Source organism: Pteronotus mesoamericanus, unplaced genomic scaffold (genome assembly GCF_021234165.1).
Source record: "Pteronotus mesoamericanus isolate MK-2021 breed Mesoamerican mustached bat unplaced genomic scaffold, CSHL_Meso_final contig_59, whole genome shotgun sequence".
Lineage (NCBI taxonomy): Eukaryota > Metazoa > Chordata > Mammalia > Chiroptera > Mormoopidae > Pteronotus > Pteronotus mesoamericanus.
Genome location: NW_026555206.1, coordinates 4,290,674 through 4,315,836, shown reverse-complemented (window position 1 = coordinate 4,315,836; position 25,163 = coordinate 4,290,674).

Genomic DNA, 25,163 nt, shown 5'->3' with positions numbered 1-25,163 from the left:
CAGCTACCATCCTGCTCAGGCATAAGGGAATCAATTAACCTGCCTTTTGTGCGCTCCGCACACAGCTTGTGCATGTGTGAGCTGGGGGGCTAAGTGCAGACAAGCTGGAAGAAATAATGGATTTCTGGCCAAAGGGGTCACACAGCTGCATAGAGAGCCTTGAGGAGAGACTAGAGACGGAGGCATTGGGGAAAGAACGAGAGGAGGAACCAGGGAGTCCCAACGCCCTCCCCATTCGGTAGTCTCCATTTTGTGCTGGAGGACGCGCCCCCAAAGAGGCAGAAGCAGGGTGCGGACGAGCCAGACGGCCTGCAATTACAACGTGGTCCATAGAAATAGTGGATCCCTGGCCGAAGGGGTCACAGAACTGCCCAGAGACCCCTGAGGAGAGACTAGAGACAGAGGTGTTGGGGAAAGAATGGGAGGAGGAACCCGGGAGTCTAGACTCCTCCTTTCCATAGTCTCCATTGTGCGGGAACAGGCCACACCTCCAAAGAGCCAAAATGAAAAGCACACAATAGACATCCCAAAACCACCCAGTGCAGGCGCGCACACTCATGCGGAGTGGCCAGCGAGGGTTGGCGAGCGTGTGTGTGGACCCCTGAGGGCTGGTGAGGACTCCCGCCTGCAGTTTGGCGCAGTCAGGGCCTGTGAAGGAGTGCGCAGATGGGCCAGGGCAAGCGTAAACCGACCCATGCAGGTGCACGAGTGCAGAGTGGTCCGCAGAAATAGTGGATCCCTGGCCAAAGGAGTCACACAGCTGCCCAAAGCAGGAGTCAGACAAAGACAGTAAACTCCTGGAAGGCTCAAACAAATGACCCAAGGTCATATAGGATCAACTCACATCATCAGAGGCAGGACCAGAAAAAAAATAAAGGAAAAATACACAAACAAACAAACAAATAAATAAATAAAAAGACTCACCTACTACCATAAAAGTTTAATCCACAAAGTTAGGAAATCTAGACGGATCAATTGAAGCAGAAGCAAAAATAAACAAACAAACAAATAAATAAATAAATTACTTAACAGACTCTCACAAAAATGAGAAGAAAAAGGACTTTGCCCCAAATGAGCGGAAAAGGGGACTCCCCACAGAGAGAGCTCAATGAAATAGAGACAAGGGAACTATCATATATTAAATTCAAAACAATGGTTCTAAGGGAGCTCAATGAGCTCAGCCAGCCCAAAGATAACTATGAGAAACTGCAGAGAAACTATCAAGATCTTACAGCAAACTATATCAGCCTGCAAAAGGACATAGAAACTATCAAGAAGACACAAGAGGATATGAAGAATACCATTTCTGAATTGAAGAACACAGTAGAGGGAATCCAAAGCAGGCTGGATGAAGCCGAGGATCAAATCAGTGAAATGGAGGATAAGGTAGAAAAAAGGTCCCAGAAAGAACAAGAAATGGAAAAAAACTCAAAAAGAATGAAGAGGCATTTAGGGAAATGCAGGACAACCTGAAACACAATAATATCTGCATAATACGGATGCCAGAAAGAGAAGAAGAGAAGCAAAGGATAGAGAACCTCTTTAAAAAAGTAATGATAGAAAATTTCCCCAATTTGAGAAGAGAAAAGGACTCATGGATCCAGTAGGCACAGACGGCCCCACTCAAGAGGGACTCAAGGAGGTCCACTCCAAGACACATCATCATTAAAATGGCAACTATCAGACAAAGAGAGAATTCTCAAGGCAGCAAGGGAGAAGGAGAAAGTAACATACAAGGGGGCCCCGATACGCCTAGGAGCTGACTTCTCAACAGAAACACTACAAGCCAGAGGGAGTGGCAACAAATATTCCAAGTCATGAAAAGCAAGGGCCTACAACCTAGGCTGCTCTAAGCAGTAAAGCTCTCAATTAAAATAGAAGGGGAAATACGGAGTTTCCCAGACAAAAGAAGGCTAAAAGAATACATCTCTACCAAACCAGCACTACAAGATAGGCTAAAGGGACTGCTTTAAGATGATGAAAGAAAACAGTGAAAAAGAGAAAAACACAGGTGCAAAGAGAAAAAATGAATAGGTTTCTATCAGTAATAACTCTCAATGTAGATGGACTAAATGCCCCAATCAAAAGACACAGGATAGCAGAATGGATAAGAAAACATGACCCACACATATACTGCCTACAAGAGACCCACCTCTGAACAAAAGACCTACACAGATTGAAAGTAAAGGGATGGAAAAAAATAATCCAAGCAAATCGGCAAAAGAAGAAAGCAGGAGATGCAATACTGATAACAGACAAAATAGATTTCAAAACAAAGGCCATAAAGAGAGACCCAGAGGGGCACTTTATAATACTTAAAGGAAGAATCTATCAAGAAGACATCAACATTGTAAACTTATATGCACCCAACAGAGGGGTTCCCAAGTTTATAAGGAAAATCTTGGACAAATTCAAAAGAGATATAGACAGCAACACACTGATAGTAGGGGATTTCAGCACCCCACTGTCAAAAATGGACAGATCTTCCAAACAAAACATTAATAAACATATTGTGCAACTGAATGACACACTGAATCAAATGGACTTAACTGACATATATAGAACCTTACATCCCAAAGGTAAAAAATACACATTCTTTTCAAAGCTCATGGCAGTTTTTCAAAGATAGACCACATGATAGGACACAAAGCAAACCTCAGCAACTTCAGGAAAATTGAAATAATACCAAACTTTTTCTCGGATTACAAGGGCTTGAAACTGGAAATCAACCTCAAAGAGAAACCTCAATAACTTGCAAATTCATGGAGACTGAATAGTAGACTATTGAAGAATGAATGGGTCAATAATGAGATAAGAGAAGAAATCAAAAAATTTCTGGAAACACATGAACATGAACAGACAACTGTCCAAAACCTATGGGACACAGCAAAGGCAGTCCTGAGAGGGAACTTCATAGCAATACAGGCTTACCTAAAAAAGATAGAAACATTTCAAATAAAAGACCTAACACTACAACTTCAAGAACTGGAGACACAACAACAAATAAATCCCAGAGCAAAGAGAAAGAAGGAAATAGTCAAGATTAGAGCAGAACTGAATGACATAGAGATGAAAAGAACAATTCAGAGGATCAACCAATCCAGAAGCTGGACCTTTGAAAAGATAAATAAAATCAACAAGCCTTTAAGCAGACTCATCAAGAAAAAACCGGAGAGGACCCAAATTAATGTCAGAAACTAAAAAGGAGAAATAACAACTGATACCACAGAAATGCAAAGGATCGTCAGAAACTACTATGAACAATCATATGCCAAGAAATTTGAAAACCTTGATGAAATGGACACATTTTTAGAAAAGGATAATCTTCCAACACTGAAGGAGGAAGAAACAGAAAGCTTGAACAGACCGATAACAGCTGGGGAAATTGAAGCAGTAATCAAGAAACTCCCGGCACACAAAAGCCCAGGGCCGGACGGTTTCACAGGAGAATTTTACAAAACATTTAAGGAAGAGCTAACCCCTGTCCTTCTCAGACTATTCCAAAAAGTCAAAGAGGAGGGAAGACTCCCAGACTCTTTCCATGAGTTCAGCATCACCCTGATCCCAAAACCAGAAAAAGACCCTACAAAGAAAGAAAACTACAGGCCAATTTCGCTGATGAACATAGATGCTAAAATCCTCAACAGAATATTGGCAAACCGCATCCAGCAATACATTCAAAAGATTATCCACCACAACTAAGTGGGATTCATCCCAGGCAACCAGGGATGGTTCAATATACGCAAATCAGTAAAGGTGATACATCACATAAATAAAAGAAAAGACAAAAACCACATAATCATCTCGATAGACGCAGAAAAAGCATTCGATAAGGTACAGCACCCATTTATGATCAAAACACTCAGCAAAATAGGAATAAGTGGGCATTCCTCAACGTAATAAAGGCCATATATGAAGAACCTACAGCCAATATCATACTCAACGGGCAAAAACTGAAAGATTACCCACTAAGATCAGGAACACGACAAGGATGTCCGTTTTCACTGCTTTTTTTCAACATCGTATTGGAAATCCTAGCCACAGCGGTCAGACAAAAGAAAGAGATAAAAGGCATCCAAATAGGAAAGGAGAAAGTAAAGCTATCATTGTTTGCAGAAGACATGATAGTGTACATAGAGAACCCTGTAGACTCTACCAAGAAACTCTTCAACCTAATAAGCGAATTTGGCAAAACAGCAGGATACAAAGTCAACATTCAGAAATCAAAGGCATTTTTGTACACCAGCAATGCAATAGAAGAAGAAGAAATCAGAAAAAAAAATACCATTTGATATAACAAGAAGAAAAATAAAGTACCTCGGAATTAATTTAACCAAAGAGGTAAAAGACCTGTACACAGAAAACTATACAACTTTGAAAAACGTAGTTAAGGAAGACACAAATAAATGGAAGCATATACCGTGCTCATGGATTGGAAGAATCAATATCATCAAAATATCCATACTACCCAAAGCAATTTACAGATTCAACGCAATCCCTATTAAGATACCAATGACATATTTCACAGAAATAGAACAGACATTTCAAAAATTTATATGGAACCATAAACGACCCCGAATAGCTGCAGCAATTTTGAGAAAGAAAAACAAAGTAGGAGGGATCACAATACCAGACATCAAACTCTACTACAAAGCCACTATACTCAAAACAATCTGATACTGGCACAAGAACAGAGCCATAGACCAATGGAACAGAACAGAAAGCCCAGAAATAAGCCCAGGTCTATATGGGCATCTAATATTTGACAAAGGGGGCAGAAGCATAAAATGGAGCAATAATAGCCTCTTCAACAAATGGTGTTGGGAGAGCTGGATGGCTACATGCCAAAAATTGAAATTGGATCATCAGCTGACACCACACACAAAAATAAACTCAAGATGGATAAAAGAGTTAAATAGAAGTCGCAACACCATCAAAGTCCTAGAGGAGAACATTGGCAGGAACCTCTCAGATATCCCACGCAGCAACTTTTTCACTGATATGTCTCCTAAAGCAAGGGACATAAAGGAAAGAATAAACAATTGGGACCTCATCAAAATGAGAAGCTTCTGCAAGGCTAAAGAAAACAGCAGCAAAATGAAAAGGGAGCCAACCCTATGGGAAAATATATTCGCTAATGATACATCAGATAGAGGTTTGATCTCCAAGATATATAAAGAACTCACTCGACTTCACTCCAAGAAGACAAACGATCCAATCCAAAAATGGGCAAGGGACCTGGGCAGACACTTTTCCAAGGAGGAGATACAGAGGGCCCAGAGGCATTTGAAAGGATGCTCAGCATCACTAGTCAACAGAGAAATGCAGATCAAAACCACCATGAGGTACCACCTCACACCGATCAGAATGGCCATCATAAACAGATCCACAAACAACAGGTGCTGGCGAGGCTGTGCAGAAAAGGGAACTCTAGTACACTGTTGGTGGGAATGCAGACTGGTGCAGCCATTGTGAAAAGCAGCGTGGAATTTCCTCAGAAAGCTGAAAATGGAACTGCCTTTTGATCCAGGGATTCCCCTGCTGGGATTATACCCTAAGAACACCAAAACGCCAATACAAAAGAACCTATGCACTCCAATGTTCATAGCAGCACAATTTACAGTAGCCAAGTGTTGGAAGCAACCTAAATGCCCATGAGGAGATGACTGGATCAAAAAACTATGGTACATTTACACAATGGAATACTACGCAGCAGAAAGAGAAAAAGAACTACTAAACTTCACGACAGCATGGATGGAACTGGAGAGCATTATGCTAAGCGAAATAAGCCAGGGGGCGAAAGACAAATACCATATGATCTCACCTATAAGCGGAACCTAACCAACAATACAAAGATGCAAGGAAAATAAGACCAGCAACACTGAAAGGAAAAGAAATCAACAGAGACAAGAGGGAAGGGGACTGCGGGGAAAAGGAAGGGAAGGGGAAAGTCAAGGAACATATAGCAAGGACTCATGGACAAAACCAAAGGGGAAGAGCTGAGGGAGGGAAGGAGGGAGGGGGCAAGGGAAAGTGGTGGGGGGTAGGCAGAGACAAAATATTTCAAAAAATAAATTGAAATAAATAAATGAATGTGAAATGTAAAAAAAAACCAATACTATCCCATTTACAATTACTTCAAACATATAAAACACCTAGGAATAAATCTAAGTATATAAAGATCTCAATTCAGAAAATTATAAGACACAGAAAAAAGAAATTGAATAAGATACAAAAAAGTGGAAGCACGTGCCATGTTTATGGATAAGAAGAATTAACATCATTAAAATGTCCATGCTACGGAAACCAATCTACAGATTCATGTAATTCCTATCAAGATATCAATGATATATTTTACAGAACTAGAACAAATATTTCAAAAATGCATATGGAACCACTAAGACCCCAGATAGCAACCGCGATCTTGAGGAAAAAGAACAAAGTTGGAGGAATCATGCTACCTAATATAGTATATTAGGTATAGTGAAAATATATTATAAGGCTATAGTAATCAAAACAGCATGGTACTGGTAAAAAAAAAATAGACACATAAGTCAATGGAACAGAGTAGAGAGCCCAGAAACAAAGCCATGCCTTTATAGCCAATTAATATTTAACAAAGGATGCAGGCACTTACAATGGGCTAAAGACAGTTTTTTCAGTAAATGGAATTGAGAAAGTTGAACAGATACATATAGAACAATGAGAGCAGACCACTTTCTTACTCCACACACAGGAATAAATTCAAAATGGATTAAAGACTTAAATCCTAGTCCTGAAACCATAAAAATACTAGGAGAACACATAGGTAGTAAAATCTCAGACATTGCTGGTAAATACTTTTTTTTTTTTCCTGACATATCTCCTTAGGCAAGGGAAACAAAGAAAAAATAAGCAAATGGGATTATATCAAACTAAAAAGTTTTTCACAGCAAAGGAAACCATCAACAAAATAAAAAGACAACCTACAGAATAGGAAAACATATTTTTTGATATATCTGATAAGGGGTTAATATCCAAAATTTATAAAAAAAAACATATAAAACTCAACACCAAAAAAAAAACAAACAATCCAATTAAAAAATAGGCAAAGGACTTGAATAAAAATTTCTCCAAACAGGACGTACAGATGGCCAATAGACATATGAAAAGATATCCAATGTCACTAATCCTCAGAGAAATGCAAATTAAAACCACAATGAATATCATCACACATGGATCAGAATGTCTATCATCAATAAATCAACAAACAACAAGTGCTGGCAAGGATGTGGAGAAAAGGGAACCCCTTTGCACTGTTGATGGGAATGCAGATTTTGCAGCCATGTGGAATGCAGTATGGAATTACTTCAAAAAATTTAAAATGAAACTGTGTTATGAGCCAGCAATTCCACTTGTGCAAATTTATCATAAAAAATCCAAAACACTAATTCAAAAGAATATAAGCACCCCATGTTCATTTCAGCATTATTTACAATAGCCAAGATTTGGAAGTGGCTAAGTGTCCATTAGTAGATGAGTGGATAAAACAACTATGGTACATTTACACAATGGAATACTACTCAACTATAAAAAAGAAAATTTTACCCTTTGCAACAGCATCATGAACCAGGAGAACATTATGCTAAGTGAAATTCACCACTCAGAGAAAGACAAATACTATATGATTTCACTTATATGTGGAATCTAATGAACAAACTGAACTAATAAGAAAAATAAAGACAGACTCATAAGTAGAGAACAGGATGACAGCTCGGGGGGGGGGGTGTTTGGGGGTGGAGGGATTGAGCAAAAAAAGAAAAAGGACTCATGGCGTGGTGATTGCATGGGGAAGGGGTGTGGGTGGAGGTGGAAGAGGATATAAGGGGGATAAATGGTAACGGAAAAAATACCATACAAAATAAAAATAAAACCGTAATGAAAAAACTATGCTCTAAAACTCAAATTTGAAAGCAAAATCACATTCTTATCTCCCAGCTCTACCCCATCTTCTTTGAACTCTCCTTTCCTTCTAAGGAAGCAGCTGTCTTTGGGACGCCACACCCACACAGGTTTGGGTTGGGGTGGGGGAGTTATACTTGCCAATCAAAGCTAAGTCAATCTCTTTTGAGATAAAATGGTCTTATTCAGGTTAAATTTTACAAGTGGATGTTTAGTCTTGCAGGTTCCCTCCTCCCTTTTTTGCTAGTAAATCTCTCCTGAGTTGGCTCTTGGTGGAGACCTCACAGGAGCACCTGACCCCCAGCCCTCATTGGCTTCTCCAGTGGGGAGTGAAACGGCCTGCTGTGCCTCTGACATTCTCAACTAATATAATTTTTGGTTTCATGAGCCTTTTACCTCTTGGCCGTATTCTGTGTTCCCAGGTCAGGAAGGAAGACCTACAGTGGCCTTCCACACACCTGCACAAGCTATGGGAATCCAAGCTGTTTCCCTGCCTAAACATCCATACTGCTATTTTGTCACTTTGCCGCAGCCAGCTGGGTGGGCCTCAGGTCCTCTCTGGTTCCAGAGTTTTAACAGTACAGGAGGTGCAAGCCCTCATACTGTTGTCTTCCCACAGCAGGACTGAGTTCCTCTCTGCACAGTGCCACACCCCATCAGGCCAAGGAGAGCTGGCGCTGAGCCCCCTCAGGGCCCCCCTAGGATTTTCCTAAAACTTACTCATCCTCACCACATCTTATCCTCCTGGCCCACTTGGTGGGGGTCCTTGTCCTGAGAACCTAGGGTTCCTACTCCCTGGGCATCTGAGTCTCAAGGGCCAGCCTTAACAGTCAGATTTGACAGCAAAGAGAAAAAATTCTTTATCCCAAAAGAAGTTGTCAGAGGAGGCATTTAAAACTATCGCCTGACCCCTCTTCTTATTTAAATGGGCATGAGTCACTTTCTTTTATTTATAATGATTCTTAATGAGCACAGGACTGGGCAGGAAGTTCCTGTTTGGCTTTTCCCAATGACAGTCCTTAGACACCTCAACCCTCTGAAGGCACCAGAATTAGGGGTGAGGAAGGGGTTTTGACCTTTGATTCTATCTGTTCGGTGACTCCCAGGGCAGAGGGGTCCCTATAAGCAAAAAGGAGGGACTCTGGGCTGGCCTACTATGCATGCCTTCTCATGTGAGTAGGAAAGTCAGGAGACTTGGCCCTTTAGGGTTGGCTACACCCCCACACATGGACATCTTTCTACTTCCTGCACCTTGTTTGCTGCAGAGCAGATCCTATCTCAGACCCAGGTCCTGGATGGGCACTAGCCATCCTGCCCACATGCCCAGTCTTCCCTACCCAGGTTTAACCTTGCTCCTTGTGAGCCAAGCCACCCACCACAGTGCCCCCTGTCTGCTCCCTGTGGAGCAAACCCCATGAAGATCCTCATTTTATCAGACCCCATGGAGATCACAGCCCTGCACACCTACCTTGGACCTTCCCACCAGGGCCAGGAGGAGAGCAGGAGCATGATCCAGCCAGGTCAAGCCTCTACTACCCACCGCTAGGACCAGCTCTTTGAACACTGTCATTAGAAAACTCACCCCTCTTGCCTCCTGGGTCAGGACTCGTCCTGCTGTCACTTTAGGCTTGTTGCCCAGGTCTCATCCCCGGACCCCAAACTCCAGGGCCTCCCATGGCCATGCCATCCCAGGTCACTGAGGCCCCAGCAGGGCACATATTGTCTGGATGCAAAGCTCCTGAGTGCCTTAGGTCTACCAGGAGATCTTGAAGGACACCGCCAAAAGTTTCTTGCCTCCTCACAGAAAGTCATTTTGGCCTTTGCTATTTGTGGCTGAGGCACAGTAGGCAGGCCTAGAACCTCCCACAGAGTCCTCAAGACCCCCCAACCCCTGCCTCCCCCTGCAACAGCTCTGCTTTTCTTTTTGTGGCTTCACTGTAGCTAGCTAGGTTGAATACACTTGTGCAAATCCCTGAAGCTTGCCCTGGGAAAGGGGAGGGAAGGGATGCCCCTGAGCAGGGGTGAGGAACAAAGGACTACAGCAGACAATTCATTTACTGGTTTGGCCTTGTAGGGAGGGGCAGGAGGAGCACTGGTCTCCTGCACATTTGCCACCCAGAGGCATGTCTCCAGCCAACTTCCATACACATACGTCTCTGTCTGGGATTCAGTGTTTTTGATTGAGTTTAATATATGCACTCCAAAATGCAGTACCATTTATAAAGTCATCTTTAATGATTTCATACTATAATCTTCAAAATTTAATAAACCCTTTAGAGTTAATTAATGAAAATGTGACCTACCTTAAAAAGTAAAATGTAGTGGTATAACATCATTAGATATTACAAGGCTCCTGTTCCCAGGTGTCCTGCTCCTACATCCTTTCCCCACCTTTCTGGGAACCTTTTTCCCAGCACTGCACAGGGAAGACAGGAGGTGGGGAGGGGAGGAGAAAAGGCAGTGGAGAAGGTGAGAGAAGATTTATACCAGAACAAAAACTAAGTTCATACCGCTGAGCTCAATTCCAAGAGGTTGGTACTTAAAAGAGAACTGGTTTTCATTTAAATTTCAAAGAATATGTTTGACTTGGATGATCAGCAACCAGAGCTCTGAAAAGGCAGCATGGAGTTAAAGTCCAAGTGCAGAAGGTAAGTGTGAAAAAGGATTCAGGATAGAACTAAGAAATATTTCCCTGCTAAGTTGGGGCTGAGGGCGCTCAACAGGATTTTGAAGTGATGAGACTAAGAATGGAATACTTGTGTCCCTTCAAAGGGACTGAGAGAGCAGAGTTATATTGAAGGAAAACCTGAAAGCAAAGAGCAGAAGGTTGCCCCACTTCCTGCCTGAAATTCTGGAATATTATCACCTAGATATTTCACAGCACCACGGGAGCCCCAGAGAGTAGATAGAGCCTGTGGCACAGCATGTTTAAGCAACGTATTTATCAGGATTCTTGGTTTCAAACAAAGAGGCCAATTTCAGCTAAATAATCAAAAAAGACATTTGTTGGCAGGGTATCAGTGGCATAAAGGCCTCAGTTGAGAAGTCAGCCAGGGGATCTCTGGCCTTTGTTCTCTGGCCTTGCAGATGCCACAGCTAAGTGTCTGCAGCTGGTGATGTCATCATCTATGCTGACTGCATGAAGCTGGCCCATCTTGTTCTGCAGACAAGGCCATCATTCTTACACTGCTAACCCTCTGAGACTCAGCCATGCCCAACGCCTCCCCCAGCCTACTCCCCATTCATCAGGCAGGACCATACTGACCCTGCAGTGATTTCTGGCAAGCACACCATCTCAGAATCCCCAGCTACCATCTGCAGCCTTCCCCCAAGCATGCAGAAATTGTTGTGGATTATTTTTCCGGGCTCGACAGGAACTGAGAGAGACTGGTGTGGGTGAGCAGAGGTTAGCTCAGGCCCTTTCTGTCTCCAGAAAATATTTCTAATTTGGCTACCCAGAATCTAATCATCCTTGCTATTTTGGAGAATCTGTAAACAGAAGGAGGCAGCTCTACCTGGAAGCCATGGGGTAGAGAAGAGTGGAATAAGTACTTCCTTTCCCCACCTGCTGGATCATAGGGTGGGCAAGTGGAACTAGTGTGGCCAACAGGACCTACCACTAAGGAATAACACAGGTGTTAAGGGTCAGGTAGCTGGTTTCCATGGTGGACAAGGCAGAGGAAGCCCAGCCATCTGATGGCTGCAATGCCCAGAGGCAAGTTGAGGGAGGCTCAGCTGTCAGCTTGTTACCCAACCAAACTTGGAGTTCAGCTGCCTGCTGCCACCAATAGGCAAATTCCAGAGGCAGAGGCAGGTGAAAAAGAAAAGAAGTCTTTATTCAAATGCTGCACAATCTTGGAGATTGGCAGATCTTTGTCTCAAAAGCCCATCTCCTCCGAAAAATCCAGAGGTAAACTCAGCCACCCTCAGTCAAACCAAAACCACAGGCAGCATCCAGAGTTTCTTTTCCCACTTAAAATACCATCCTTTGAGAACTGCAGGCCGCTTCTGAGTAGTCATCCAGGTAGCTTAGCTTGTTTCTGGTTGCTGTCTGGCTTCAGGCTCCTTCCTCAGAACCCACATGTGGGGCCAGTGCTATCACTGGCCGTATGGCTTCCAGAGCCAGAAGGTCCTGCAAATGTACTGGCCTGTCTGTTCACAAGGTGGGCAAGAGAGCATACCTTTCTTCCCTTGGGTTTATATTAGTTTCCCATGTGGGCCAAACCAGGTGCTTTATCAGCCCACACTTCTGCACACTCTGGGAGGGTCCAACCGTCGAACAATCCCTTCTTTCCCCAGGCTAGACTGACAGGTTCCTTTGATATAGCACCTCCCCTTGCTGCTATCTTGACCTCGGTGGTGCTTTTGCTTGCCTTCCCCTGGTCCCACGCCCAGCCAGGTACCTGAAGAGGGTAAGAGGGCTTTCTTCTTCATCCAATCGTCTTGCTAGCCTTGCATGTGCTCAGTGTAATGCTTCCTCCTCTTGCCATCTTGCCCAGGGGTGGGAGATCTTCCATCAGGCTATCAGTATCAAGTTGTCCACATCCACAAAAAGACAGCTCTATGCTCTCATCCTACTGCACCGTGCCTCCAGGTGCTTGCCTGAGCCCCATCTGCAGTCTTTCTCCAAAGCCAGGACAACATGGAAACACATATTGAGAACTTATTTCAACCCAGAGGTGAGTACAAAACGGGGAGAAGTTTTGGTAAGTTCTGAATTTGGCAAAATATTTAACCAAATCTATAATGTCTTAAATCAGAAGAAACTGCATTACCAAAATTAAAGTTGGTTGGAAGTTAGTGAGAGAGGGTAGCCCTATCTTCAAATAAAATAAGAACTCCTGAGCATGTTCAGTTCAGTGATACCAAAAAAGAAAGAAAAAAGAAAAAAAAGATATTGCTTGATGTCTGGTGTAGATAATGAGAATAAAATTAAAGTGTAGAGAGCCTCCAAGCAGTCATTGCACCTCTGGGTGGGGTAGGCATCTGCCAGCAGGTCCAGGAAAACAGGAACTCAGCAATGGCTGGGGACTGGTCCAAAGGACTGGGACCCTCCCCTGGGAGTGGAATTGATCTCCTATTATATTTCTAGTGGAACAGCCTCCCCTGGATGCTAGAGGAAGCTGGCCCCAAAGGCTTGTCTCAGAGACAACTTGGGGCATGGGACCAGAACAGTACCATTTCATTTTCTTGAGCTTTCTTGTCTTTTCCAACATCATGGAGGCTTCCTTGCATGCTGTCCCCAGAACTGCACTCTTTTCCTTGCCCTTGGATGATGGGCCCTTTCTCACTGTGCCCTTGGACCACCCTCTTTGGTCCCATGCACCACATCCAGCTATACTCACTCCAGACCCAGACACCAGCAACTGCCCTGACATGTCCCAGCCAACTGGAGAAGTGGTGAGACCAGTGGACCCCATCTCTGGATTGAGGAAACAAAGAAATGGGGCTCAGACCAGACCACACTGGACAATAAAAGGAGGCTCAGAGTAGCCAAAATGTGTACCTTGTATTCAGGAAAGAATCTGGGTACTGGAAGTGGGAGAAAAGAGAACCAAATGGCCTCCTAGGAGTCCTCACCAAATTCCCACTTACCAGCAGACATGAAAAGGGGGTGTGGCCTGTGAACCTAATAACGCTTTAGTGGGGAGGTTCAGCAAAAAGTGTGTCTCGGGAAGGATAATTGGACTGTCTAGTTAGAACTCAGGGGTCAAGGTGATCTCAATAGCTCTTAAGTGATACTCCCAAATGCCCAGATAGTGAGCACATGTCTGGAGATGTAGAGTGAGGGCAAGACAACAGTGCTCTCTCCCCACTCACAGCCACCCCAACAGGACCCCTTCCTCACTCCTGGGCAGTCACCAGCAGCTGAAGGTGACAAGGAAAGTACAGTCCCTCCAACTTTCCCATCCCTACTCTCTCATCAAAAAGGGATACCACTGAGTCACATTCTTCTCATTGCCTGAGAATTAGTGATTAGGGTCCCCACTAAAAACATTTCTTATATTGCAGAGATGAAATTTAAATCAAGGTTGAGATTGAAGGTATAAGTTTGGAATAAATTTTAATACCCAAAAGAGACCGGTGAAGGTTATGGAATCTCACCAAGATGTTGTTAAGGATGGAAAAGCGATTCAACAGGACATGAATACAAGAAGTAACTGAGGGAGACTAAATCTGCTCATGTCAACACCCCTCTGGGTTGAGCCTCCTCAACCAGCCAGTTACAGGGAGGCCCCAGCTCAGTTATCTACTCTCTGAAGCCCCAGATGGGCTGGAAGAGAGAATTTGCTCCCACATCCTTATTTCCTTAAGGAACTGAAAGCAGACACACCCGGTCCTTTTCTTTTCTTTTGTGAGTGAGAGGAAGATGAAAGATGGAAAGGAAAAAAGTTCACATGGGGTTGAGCTTGGCGTTTCCTTATTCAGACAACTCATTCAACAGATGGCAAAACTGAGGCCCCAAGAAGTGAAGCATTTAGCCCAAATGTTAATTTTCACATAGGTCTGTCTGACACAAAAGCACAAAGAGTATGAAATTGCACTGTCTCTGACAGAAAACAAACCACTCTCATCTTTCTCTTCTTTATTTTCTACAATTCAAAACACTCTGTATAAGACCTCTTCCCCCTCCCATCCCTCTACTCCATCAACTCCAAAAGCCTGGCTTTAACATGATCAGTGATACATTTCCAATATTTTCCTGGACATTGGAAATCATGTCAAGCATCCTGGAGCCTGATCCCACTTCCCTGTAACCCATGGAAAAGAGGGCCAGGAAGGCAGATCTCTTTCATGAACCACAACTTTGACCTTACTGGATGGTGCCTTTATCATCCAGAAACATGCCAGTGTAGAAAAAGGCAATGTCTTCTCTGAAAAAATCCACTCAGTTTGTTTTCACAGGTATAAGCCTACATGTTGCCAACCTGCCTAGGGACTGTGGATCCCAGAGGGAATTTCCTCCAGCATTACTAGGCCAGACTTAAAACAGTTCCTTCCCTTCCCAAAACTGTCTCCTGCCCAGCCAGCTGACCAACAAGCTGTGTTTCATTCACTCATTCATCCATCCATTAATTCATTCCATCAGCCTTTGTTAAGTGAAATGAGAGGTGATGAGTCTAGAAGCTCAGGCTGGGGGAGATGGTGACAAGAGCCTTAACTCCCTGGGAGCTCTGGGGGCACTGCAACAGGAAGCCAAACTCAAGCTCTGGGGCCAGGAAGTGCCTGAGGAGGTGTCGTGTTGACTGAGATTTGATGGACAGATTGCACTCAGCTAAGAAAATGTTTGTCTGTTCCTGTGCTTGAGGAATGGTGGGGGTAAAGCACCTACTGCAGGTCAATTTTGTTTAAGTTCAAACGTGTTTCCTCCTGCTTCTGGAAAAGATGGAGTAATAGGGACTGGATTTACACTCCTGCATCAAACAACCAAAAAAATTAAAAATAAACAGATAAAATGTGTGAAACAGTGGTTTTCAAGACACTGGATATCTAGCTATGAAGATCAATGATTCCACAAGGCGAGCTTCCTGCCCTGGGGAAACTAAGGGATAGCTCAGGCAGAGCCCGTTGGGCAATCTGAGTTGAGGAGACAGCATTGAGAGTGCAGGGAGACCCAGGTGGCTGGAGTTCACAAGACAGAGTGCCGATGAGAACAGAGCAGTACAGAAAGAGAATGCCAGAGGTGAGCAGTGGGTCCCACAGGTATTCAGCTGAGTACTGATGAAACAAGCAAAAATTCAGCTGAAGCTCACAGAATTAAAGGGCAGAAGGTACACTCTGGACAGAATATCAATATTATAAACTTTGACAATTAAAGTAAGAAAACTAAGAAAAACACCACTAGAACACCACAGTATAATTGCTTGTAGGCAAGACCCATTTGTGCATGCTAAAAATCAGCTGGCAAAATTTTCAGGGGAACAGGGATATTTGCATAAGCCTCAAAAATTACTCTGGTGATTTAACATATGTCCTGAAATTTTTTGGTACTCCTCCCTTCATGGGATAGAACATAATTCCCCCTTGGGTATGGGCTGGACTTAGTGACTCACTTCTAAGGAATGGACTATGGGACGGGAAGGCATTTTACAATAGAGAAAACCAGCTGACACTACCTCAACTAAGGGATAAGGTGGGGGTCAGGAAATGTGTACAAGGAAAGGACAGGAGAAAGCAGTATGAGTAATATTTCAAATTATTACTGTGCACACCAACCATGTAACTGAAAAAAAAAAGTGTAATGTGAGAAAAACCTGCAATTACCAACATATTTTAAGCGTGTTTAGAGGGAGTTTCACCCTGGAGAGGAAAAATAAGTATATTATGCAACCTTCAATTATTTGTCTTAAAGATGCAAGATCTTTGCCTCTTTTCCTTATTTTTTTTTCCTCATAACCAAACTCACAGTCAACTAGTTCAAACCCAGTGAGTATCTGATTTAGGTAAGGAATTTATTACTTTGGACACACCTAATGATTTCCATCTTTGATCCTACTGTTTTAAATTTATGAAACCTACACTTCCTATCTGTATTTTCATTTTTTCCCCATCTTCCCCTCATTTTTATTAAAAAAAGGAACAAAGTGTTACAATATTCTCAAGTAGTCGCATGACGGTGCCACTGCTATGCTGACAATGAAGATGTGCTGCCGGCCATGGGCCACAAGCACCCACTGAAAGGGTCATCTATCAGCTGATGGGAAAATGTGTCAGTTCCATAAAGCCAGGTTTCTTCCCTTTCTTAAGTATTGTACTAGAAATGTTCACTTGTATAAAAGTTTTATGTGCTCATTGTAAAAAGTTGAACCATAGAGTTGTGTGAAGAAAAAGTTAATTCTCTCCCTCTCCCACATGCCCCTTCAACCCCAAAGCCATACTTGGAGATAAACAATGTTAATTGCTTGGTGTGTTTCTTTCCACGAGTCTTTCTCAACACAAACAAAAATGCATATAAACATATGCATGCAAAGGATATTTTATGTTTTGTTGTATTATTTTTAATCTCAATGTATTCATAAATTGAATCTGGAGAAATTATCTTGCAACCTGGCTTTTTTAGTCAATAGTATATAATGCACCACCTTCTGGACCTCTGCCTAGAGATCTAGTTATTTTTACTTTATGCCTAATATTTCATATTATGGATTCATATCAAAATTTATTTAACCATTCTCTCAGATGAAACTTCAGATTGGTTCCAGTTTTTTTGACAGCACAATAAGTTGTTTTGTACATCTATCAATAAAAGGGCCTTTTATTTCTGTAAGAAAGCCAAAATTGGTTTTACTAAGTCAAAGGATTTGTGTGTTATTTATATTATTAAACATCATATTACTTTCCCAAACGTTATAGAAATTCACACTCCCACACAACAGTGTCGAAGCCTGCTTATTTTTCACTATTAGGGCATGTAATAACATTGTTTTAACATTTGCCAATTTAATAAATGAAGGATGGTGTCTCATTGTTTTCATTTGCATTTATCAGCTTCATTAGAAAGATTAAGCATCTCTTCAAATGTTAATTGGCTAATTCTGTGAATTGTCTGTTCATATTCTTGCCTGTTTTTCTATTGAGTTGTTTATCTTTTCCTTACTATATTAGTTTTCTATTGCTGCCATAACAAATTAACACAAACTTGGTAGCTTAAACAACACAAACTTATGCTGAAATGATGGCGGTCAGAGTAAGAAATGAATGTCACTGGGCTATCAAGATGTTGGTCAGATTGTGTTCCTATATGGAGGTCTAGGGTATAACCTCCTTCTTTGCCTTTCCAGCTTCCAGAGGAAGCCCACATTTCCTGGTTCATGGGCTTCCTCCATCTCCAAAGGCAGCCATGACAAGCCAAGACCTTCTCACACTGCCATCTCTCTAGTTCCTGCAGCCAGGAAAGGTTCTTTGCCTTTCAGGTTGCCTTAGATTGAACCCACCTAGATGGTCCAGGTATTGCTCTCCATCTCAAGGTCCACTAATCACATCTACAAAGCCATTTTGCCATATAAAACAACCTATTCATAGTTTCAGAGGATTAGGGTATGGGTATCTCTGCTTTCTTCAAACTTGCAAATACCTTTCCATTTCACCCCATTAAGGCTGTGTAATTATTGTGAGGTAAGTAATAAGTTTCCAGCAGTATCCTGATTCAAACCATATGTAGCTTAAAGACCCAGAATCACAATGCAAGTTGAATTCACACCCTCACCAGACCTCTCCTGGAACACTTAGGGTAATAATTGGGATGGGCCCTGAGAATGGGGGCATTTAGGTAGATTTAGGTGAATTTGAACACCTGGAGTTCCCAAACCCTTCTGAGTCATACTTTGCCAAGACATCTCCCCTCTCCCCTCAGTGCATATGAGTATATAGAGAGCTCTGCCTCACTTAATGACACTTGATCTTACCTGGAATCAAAGGATTCTAATTGCAAGAATGGTCTCACTCTCCTTAAGATTTACCCCCCAACAGTTCTTCTTGTCTGAAGACCCATTACTAGATCAGATCCCAGCATAACACAGGGTAGGAGGTTAATATGACCCAACATGGAGCTCTGCTAGTTTCAAACTTGTAACACTAAGGAAAAACTATTCAACCAGAGAGACTGGGAGTTGAGATTGTCGCATGGCTCATATTTTTACACCAGCTAGCAATAAGGAGGACTAATTTTACCAGCTGCATTACCTGATCCAGATTATCAAGAGAAAATAGGATTGCTGGGACACAGTGGAGGCAAAAAGGAGAATATCTGAAATGACAGAATAATATATGCAAAGTGCTAAAGGAAAATGACAATTAGAAATTTTATGCCAGAATAAAAATCATTTATGTCCTTTAAAACTAAGGCAAAATACAGACTTTTTTTTTTTTTAGAAAATGAAAGAAAAACAAACAAAAAAGACCTGCAGAGAGAATTGAGATGGCAGAGGAGTGAGTGGAAGTCACACTGACCTCCTCCCCGGACCAGTCTGGAATTACAACTAAATTGTGGAGAAATGACCTGGAACAAACAACTAAACAATAGCAAGAGAGGAGCCATATCACTTCAAACAGACAAAAGAATCAGCTTTAGCACAACCTAACTGGTAAGGAGTAAAGTACAGACTCAAGAAGGTAGACAGGGCACCCACAGGTAGCAGTACCAGAAGGATATTGAAACGGCCATTTGGATTCCCTAAGAGCGAGGTATAAACCATAAGTGGGGATCTCCGGCCTATAGCACCAGAGCACAAAATGTACACAGAAAACAGCCAGCTGCAAAAACCAGCAGGGTTTCTCTCTTCCAGAGACAGGCATCCGGAGATGCAAAGAGCTGTTTAAAGAGCCAAAACATAAATTTCTATATGCAGTCACTTACCCTGGCCTCCGGCAAATGCAGAGGCAGAGAGGACTAGAGGTGCCTGAGGAGAGGCTGCGGAAGGAGGCTGTGGAAATAGAGATGAGAGAGTAGCTGGCAGGATCCGGTAGCAACTCATCACCCATATGGCAGCAGCCATTTGGCTCACTCAGGAAGACCACTCCCCTGAGTGACAGCAGCCTGAGAGGACAAAAGCTCGGCTCACAGGAGTGACTTCGCCTTGCCCTGTGGTGTCTAAGCCAGCCTGAGGAGAGCAGAATGACTAGATTATCAGCTGACAGAGACAGACACAAACAGTAGATTCTTGGAAGTCTCAAACAGAATGCCTAAAGTCAGACAGGGTCAACAGCTGACATTATCAGAGGAAGATCCAGAAAGAAAAAAACAGCTGTCTCCTACCATGGAAGTTAACACCACAAAGTCAGGGGGAAAAAGCAGAGCAATTTAAGAAGCAGAAGCAAAAAAAAGAAGAGTCTCACAAATAATGAGAAGACAAGAAACACCCCCCAGCTGAAGAGAAAGGAGGAATCCCCACAAAGAAAACTAAATGAACTAGAGGTAAGTAAACTATCAGACATTGAGTTCAAAACAACGGTTCTAAGGAAACTCAATGGGCTCAGTGAGCTCAGAGAGAATTACAAAAAACTACAGGGGAACTATGAGGAACTTACTGCAAATTACCTCAGCATGAAAAAGGACATAGAAACTATCAACAAGAGACAAGAGGAAATGAAGAATACAATTTCTGGATTGAAGGACACAGTAGAAGGAATCAAAAGCAGGCTAGATGAAACAGAGGATCAAATCAGCGAGCTGGAGGATAAAGTAGAAAAAAGCTCTAGAATGAGCAAGAAAATGAAAATAGACTCCAAAAGAATGAAGAGGCATTTAGGAAAATGCAGAACGACCTGAAAAGTAATAATATCTGTATAATAGGGATACCAGAAGAAGAGGAGCAAGGGATAGAGAATCTGTTTGAAAAAGTAATGATGGAAAACTTCCCTAATTGAAGGAGAGAAAAAGTCACACAAGTCCAGGAAGCACAGAGGGTCCCATTCAAGAGGAACCCAATGAGGTCTACCCCAAGACACATCATAATCAAAATGGCAAATATCAAAGAGAAACAGAGAATCCTAAAGGAAGCAAGGGGAAAATAGGTAGTAACATATAAAGGAACCCCAATACAGCTAGCAGCTGACTTCTCAACGGAAACACTACAAGCCAGAAGAGGATGGCAAGAAATATTCCAATTCATGAAAAGCAAAGGCCCGCAGCCAAGGCTGTTCTACCTAGCAAGATTCTCAATTAAAATGGAAGGCCAAATAAGGAGTTTCCCAGACAAAAGATGGCTCAAAGAATACACCTCCACCAAACCAGCATTACAACATATGCTAAAGGACTGCTTTAACAAGGTGAAGAAAAAGAGTCTGTGAATACACAGTTCCTGTCACAGTTGCCAATACTTGATATTAGCAATATTTTTAATACTCATTAATCTGATTGTGACAATGAGGTGTGATTTTAATTGTGTTACTTTATTATTTGTTGAAACTAAACCTGTTTTTGTATATTGCTTGCCTAAATCTATTATTTTTAAAAAGCTTTAAATGACTTGTTAGTATTCATTATCCAGTTTTTGATTAAATGTTTGTAGAATTTTTTTCCCTAAAAAAAAATATTAACCCTTTTTTTAGCTTTTTAGATGTGTTACAAGTAGTTTCCTATTCTACTACTTGTCCTTTAACTTCTTTTATATGTATATTACTGCATAGTCTTAAATGTTTAATATAGTCATAATGTCAATATTTTACTTTATAGCTTCTGGGTTTGAATATGTTACTTCAGGGTAAGAAAAATATTTTGTATTTTCTCCTAAAACTCTGTAGATCTTACATATTGATTTTTAACTCACCTCAATTTTTTTTGTATAATGTATGAAATAGGGTACTATATTTGCCTTATTTCAAGTAATAGTGGTCCATGCACCTTATTTGTTGGATAAGCCTTATTTTCCCCATTGATTTTAAATATCAATTTAATCATGTATTATGTTGTTGGATATATACATTTATTTCTAGAATGCTCATTGTATTTCATTGATCTACTTGATTATTTCTGTGCTGGTGTCATGTTGTTTTAATTGTTGAGACATTATAATGGATTTAATTTTTAAAATATTTTATAATGGATTTTGACATTTAAAAAATAATTAAATAAAATCAATCTGCATTTTAAGAAAGAAAAAAGAAAATGAAAGAAGTAACTGGTACCTTTTGCAACAACATGGATGGCAATGGAGAATATTATGCTAAGCGAAATAAGCCAGTCAGTAAAAGACAAATATCATATGATCTCATATATAAGAGGAATCTATTCAACAAAATAAACTAACAAACAAAATAAACCACAGGCATGGAAACATGGAGGAGACTGAAAGTGACCAGAGGGGATGGTGAAGGAAGACAATGGTGGAAAGAAGGAGAAGGGACTAAACAAAGAACATGTATGAATGACCCATGGACATGGACAACAGAGTGGGAATTGACTGTGGGAGAGGAGGTGGGCGTGGGATGGATGGGGGAGGGCAAAGGGGGAAAAATTGAGACAACTGTAATAAAAAAATGATTTAAAGATTAAAAATTAAAAAAATAATTGCTAAAGGCAAGAATCATCCACAAATGCAAAAACTGATAAAGTTTGAGAATAGGGAGGAAAAAAACCTGCATTAAATAAAATAATAAAGGAAATTCTTCAGACAGAAGAAAAATAATTCTAGATAGAATTATGGATTTCCAGAAAGAAATGAAGAGAATTAGAAAGCATATACATGTCCACGTAGATAAACAGATCTAAATAAATACTAATTGTGTGAAACAATAATAATGACATCATGTAGGGTTTAAAATTATACATGCAACTGAGACACATAAAGAAAATAGCAAAAAAGGCAGAAATACCTTAAAGTGTTCTAAAGCCCTTGAATTACTGAGATGTGAGAGAAAATTTGTTAGGCTTTAATAAATTAAAGATGCCTACTTTAACGTCTAAGGTAATACTTTTTAAAAACTATAAAAGAATATAAAGTGATCAAACTAACAGAGAATAAACAAATAAATAAAAACTACTTGATGGAGAAGTTTTGAGAAGAGGTGGCAGAGGACTGAATGGGAGTCACGCTGACCTCCTCCCAAGACCAAACTGGAATTGCTACTAAATAGTACAGTAATCACCTGGAAAACAATGGAACGATAGTGGGAGAGGAGCCTTGGTGCTGCGGACAGTGGATTCGACTCTCACACATCCCAACAGGTGAGAAGTGCGGTGGAGGCTCGAGAGGGTGGGCTGGGTGCCCTCGGGCACTAGCACCAGAGGGTACATTGAAACAGCCAGTTAGCTTCACCCGAGAAGAACGGGTCTGAATTATAAACAGGGACTCCTAAACTACAGCAGCTAAAACCAAGAATATACAGACAAAGCGCAACCCCGAAAAGCTTAGGGGCACTCTCTGCCAGAGACAGGTGGCTGGGGATGCAAAGAGACATTTAAAGGGCCAACGCAAAAGTTGCGGTGGCAGCCACCCTCCTTGATCTCGGGGTAGAGGCGGCAGCAGGGTGGGCTGGTGCCTGGGAAAAGACTGGTGAGGAAAACTTTGTGAAGAGAACTGACTCGGAGGCCGGCAGAACCTGGTGATAACACACCTCCCACTCTGCAGCTCCCATCTTGCTCAGGCATAAGGGAATCAATTAACCTGCCTTTGGTGCGCTCTGCACACAGCTTGTACGTGTGTGAGCTTCGGGGCTGAATGCAGACTGGCTGGGAGAGCCTTGAGGAGAGACTGGAGATGGAGGCATTGGGGAGAGAATGGGAGGAGGAACCGGGGAGTCCCTACTCCCTCCCGTTCTGTAGTCTCCATTGTGGGCTGGAAAGGCGCGACCCCAAAGAGGCAGAAGCAGGGCGCGGATGAACCAGACTGCCTGCGATTGAAACGCAGTCGGCAGAGGGGGTGGATTCTTGGCCGAAGGGGTCACAGAACTGCCCAGAGACCCCAGAGGAGAGACTAGAAACGGAGGCATTGGGGAAAGAACGGGAGGAGGAACCGGGGAGTCCTGACTACTTCTCCTTGCCGTAGTCTCCATTGTGCAGGAAGAGGCCACACCCCCAAAGAGCCAAAAGCCAAAAAGCACACATAGACACCCCAAAAACACCCAGTGCAGGCGCGCACACTTGCGCCGAGTGAACGGAGAGTGAATTGGCGAGCATGTGTGTGACCCGCGGGGGCTGGCGAACGCTTGCACCGGCCGGCAAGGCATCCCGCAGATTGGCACCAATAAGGCCTGCGAGGGAGTGCACAGAGCGGCAAGGGCAGGCGTAAATTGATCCGCCCGCCCGCGATTGCGGAGCGGCCCACAAAATTAGTAGAGCTGCCCAGAGTCCATGGAGGAGAGACCGGAGACAGGATTAACCGGAGAGTCCTGGAGCTGACTTCCTCCCATTCCGTAGTCCCCATTTGGTGAGGGCAAGCAACGCACCCTTAGAAAAGGATAATCTTCAAACACTGAAGGAGGAAGAAACAGAAAGCTTGAACAGACAGATAACAGCTGGGGAAATTGAGCAGTAATCAAGAAACTCCCGGCACACAGAAGCCTAGGGCCGGACGGTTTCACAGGAGAATTTTACAAAACATTTAAGGAAGAGCTAACCCCTGTCCTTCTCAGACTATTCCAAAAAATCCAAGAGGAGGGAAGACTCCCAGACTCTTTCCATGAGTTCAGCATCACCCTGATCCCAAAACCAGAAAAAGACCCTACAAAGAAAGAAAACTACAGGCCAATTTCGCTGATGAACATAGATGCTAAAATCCTCAACAGAATATTGGCAAACCACATCCAGCAATACATTCAAAAGATTATCCACCACAATTAAGTGGGATTCATCCCAGGCATCCAAGGATGGTTCAATATACGCAAATCAGTAAACGTGATACATCACATAAATAAAAGAAAAGACAAAAACCACATAATCATCTCGATAGACGCAGAAAAAGCATTCGATAAGGTACAGCACCCATTTATGATCAAAACACTCAGCAAAATGGGAATAAGTGGGGCATTCCTCAACGTAATAAAGGCCATATATGTAGAACCTACAGCCAATATCATACTCAACAGGCAAAAACTGAAAGCTTTCCCACTAAGATCGGGAACACGACAAGGATGTCCACTCTCACCGCTTCTTTTCAACATCGTATTGGAAGTCCTAGCCACAGCGGTCAGACAAGAGAAAGAGATAAAAGGCATCCAAATAGGAAAGGAGGAAGTAAAGCTATCATTGTTTGCAGATGACATGATAGCGTACATAGAGAACCCTGTAGACTCTACCAAGAAACTCTTCAACCTAATAAGCGAATTTGGCAAAACAGCAGGATACAAAGTCAACATTCAGAAATCAAAGGCATTTTTGTACACCAGCAATGCAATAGAAGAAGAAGAAATCAGAAAAACAATACCATTCGATATAGCAAGAAAAAAATAAAGTACCTAGGCATAAATTTAAGCAGAGACGTAAAAGACCTGTACACAGAAAACTATACAACTTTGAAAAAAGAAGTTAAGGAAGACACAAATAAATGGAAGCATATACCGTGCTCATGGATTGGAAGAATTAATATCATCAAAATGTCCAAACTACCCAAAGCAATTTATAGATTAAATGTAATCCCTATTAAGATACCAATGACATATTTCACAGAAATAGAAAAGACATTTCAAAAATTTATATGGAACCATAAACGACCCCAAATAGCTGCAGAAATTTTGAGAAAGAAAAACAAAGTAGGAGGGATCACAATACCAGACATCAAACTCTA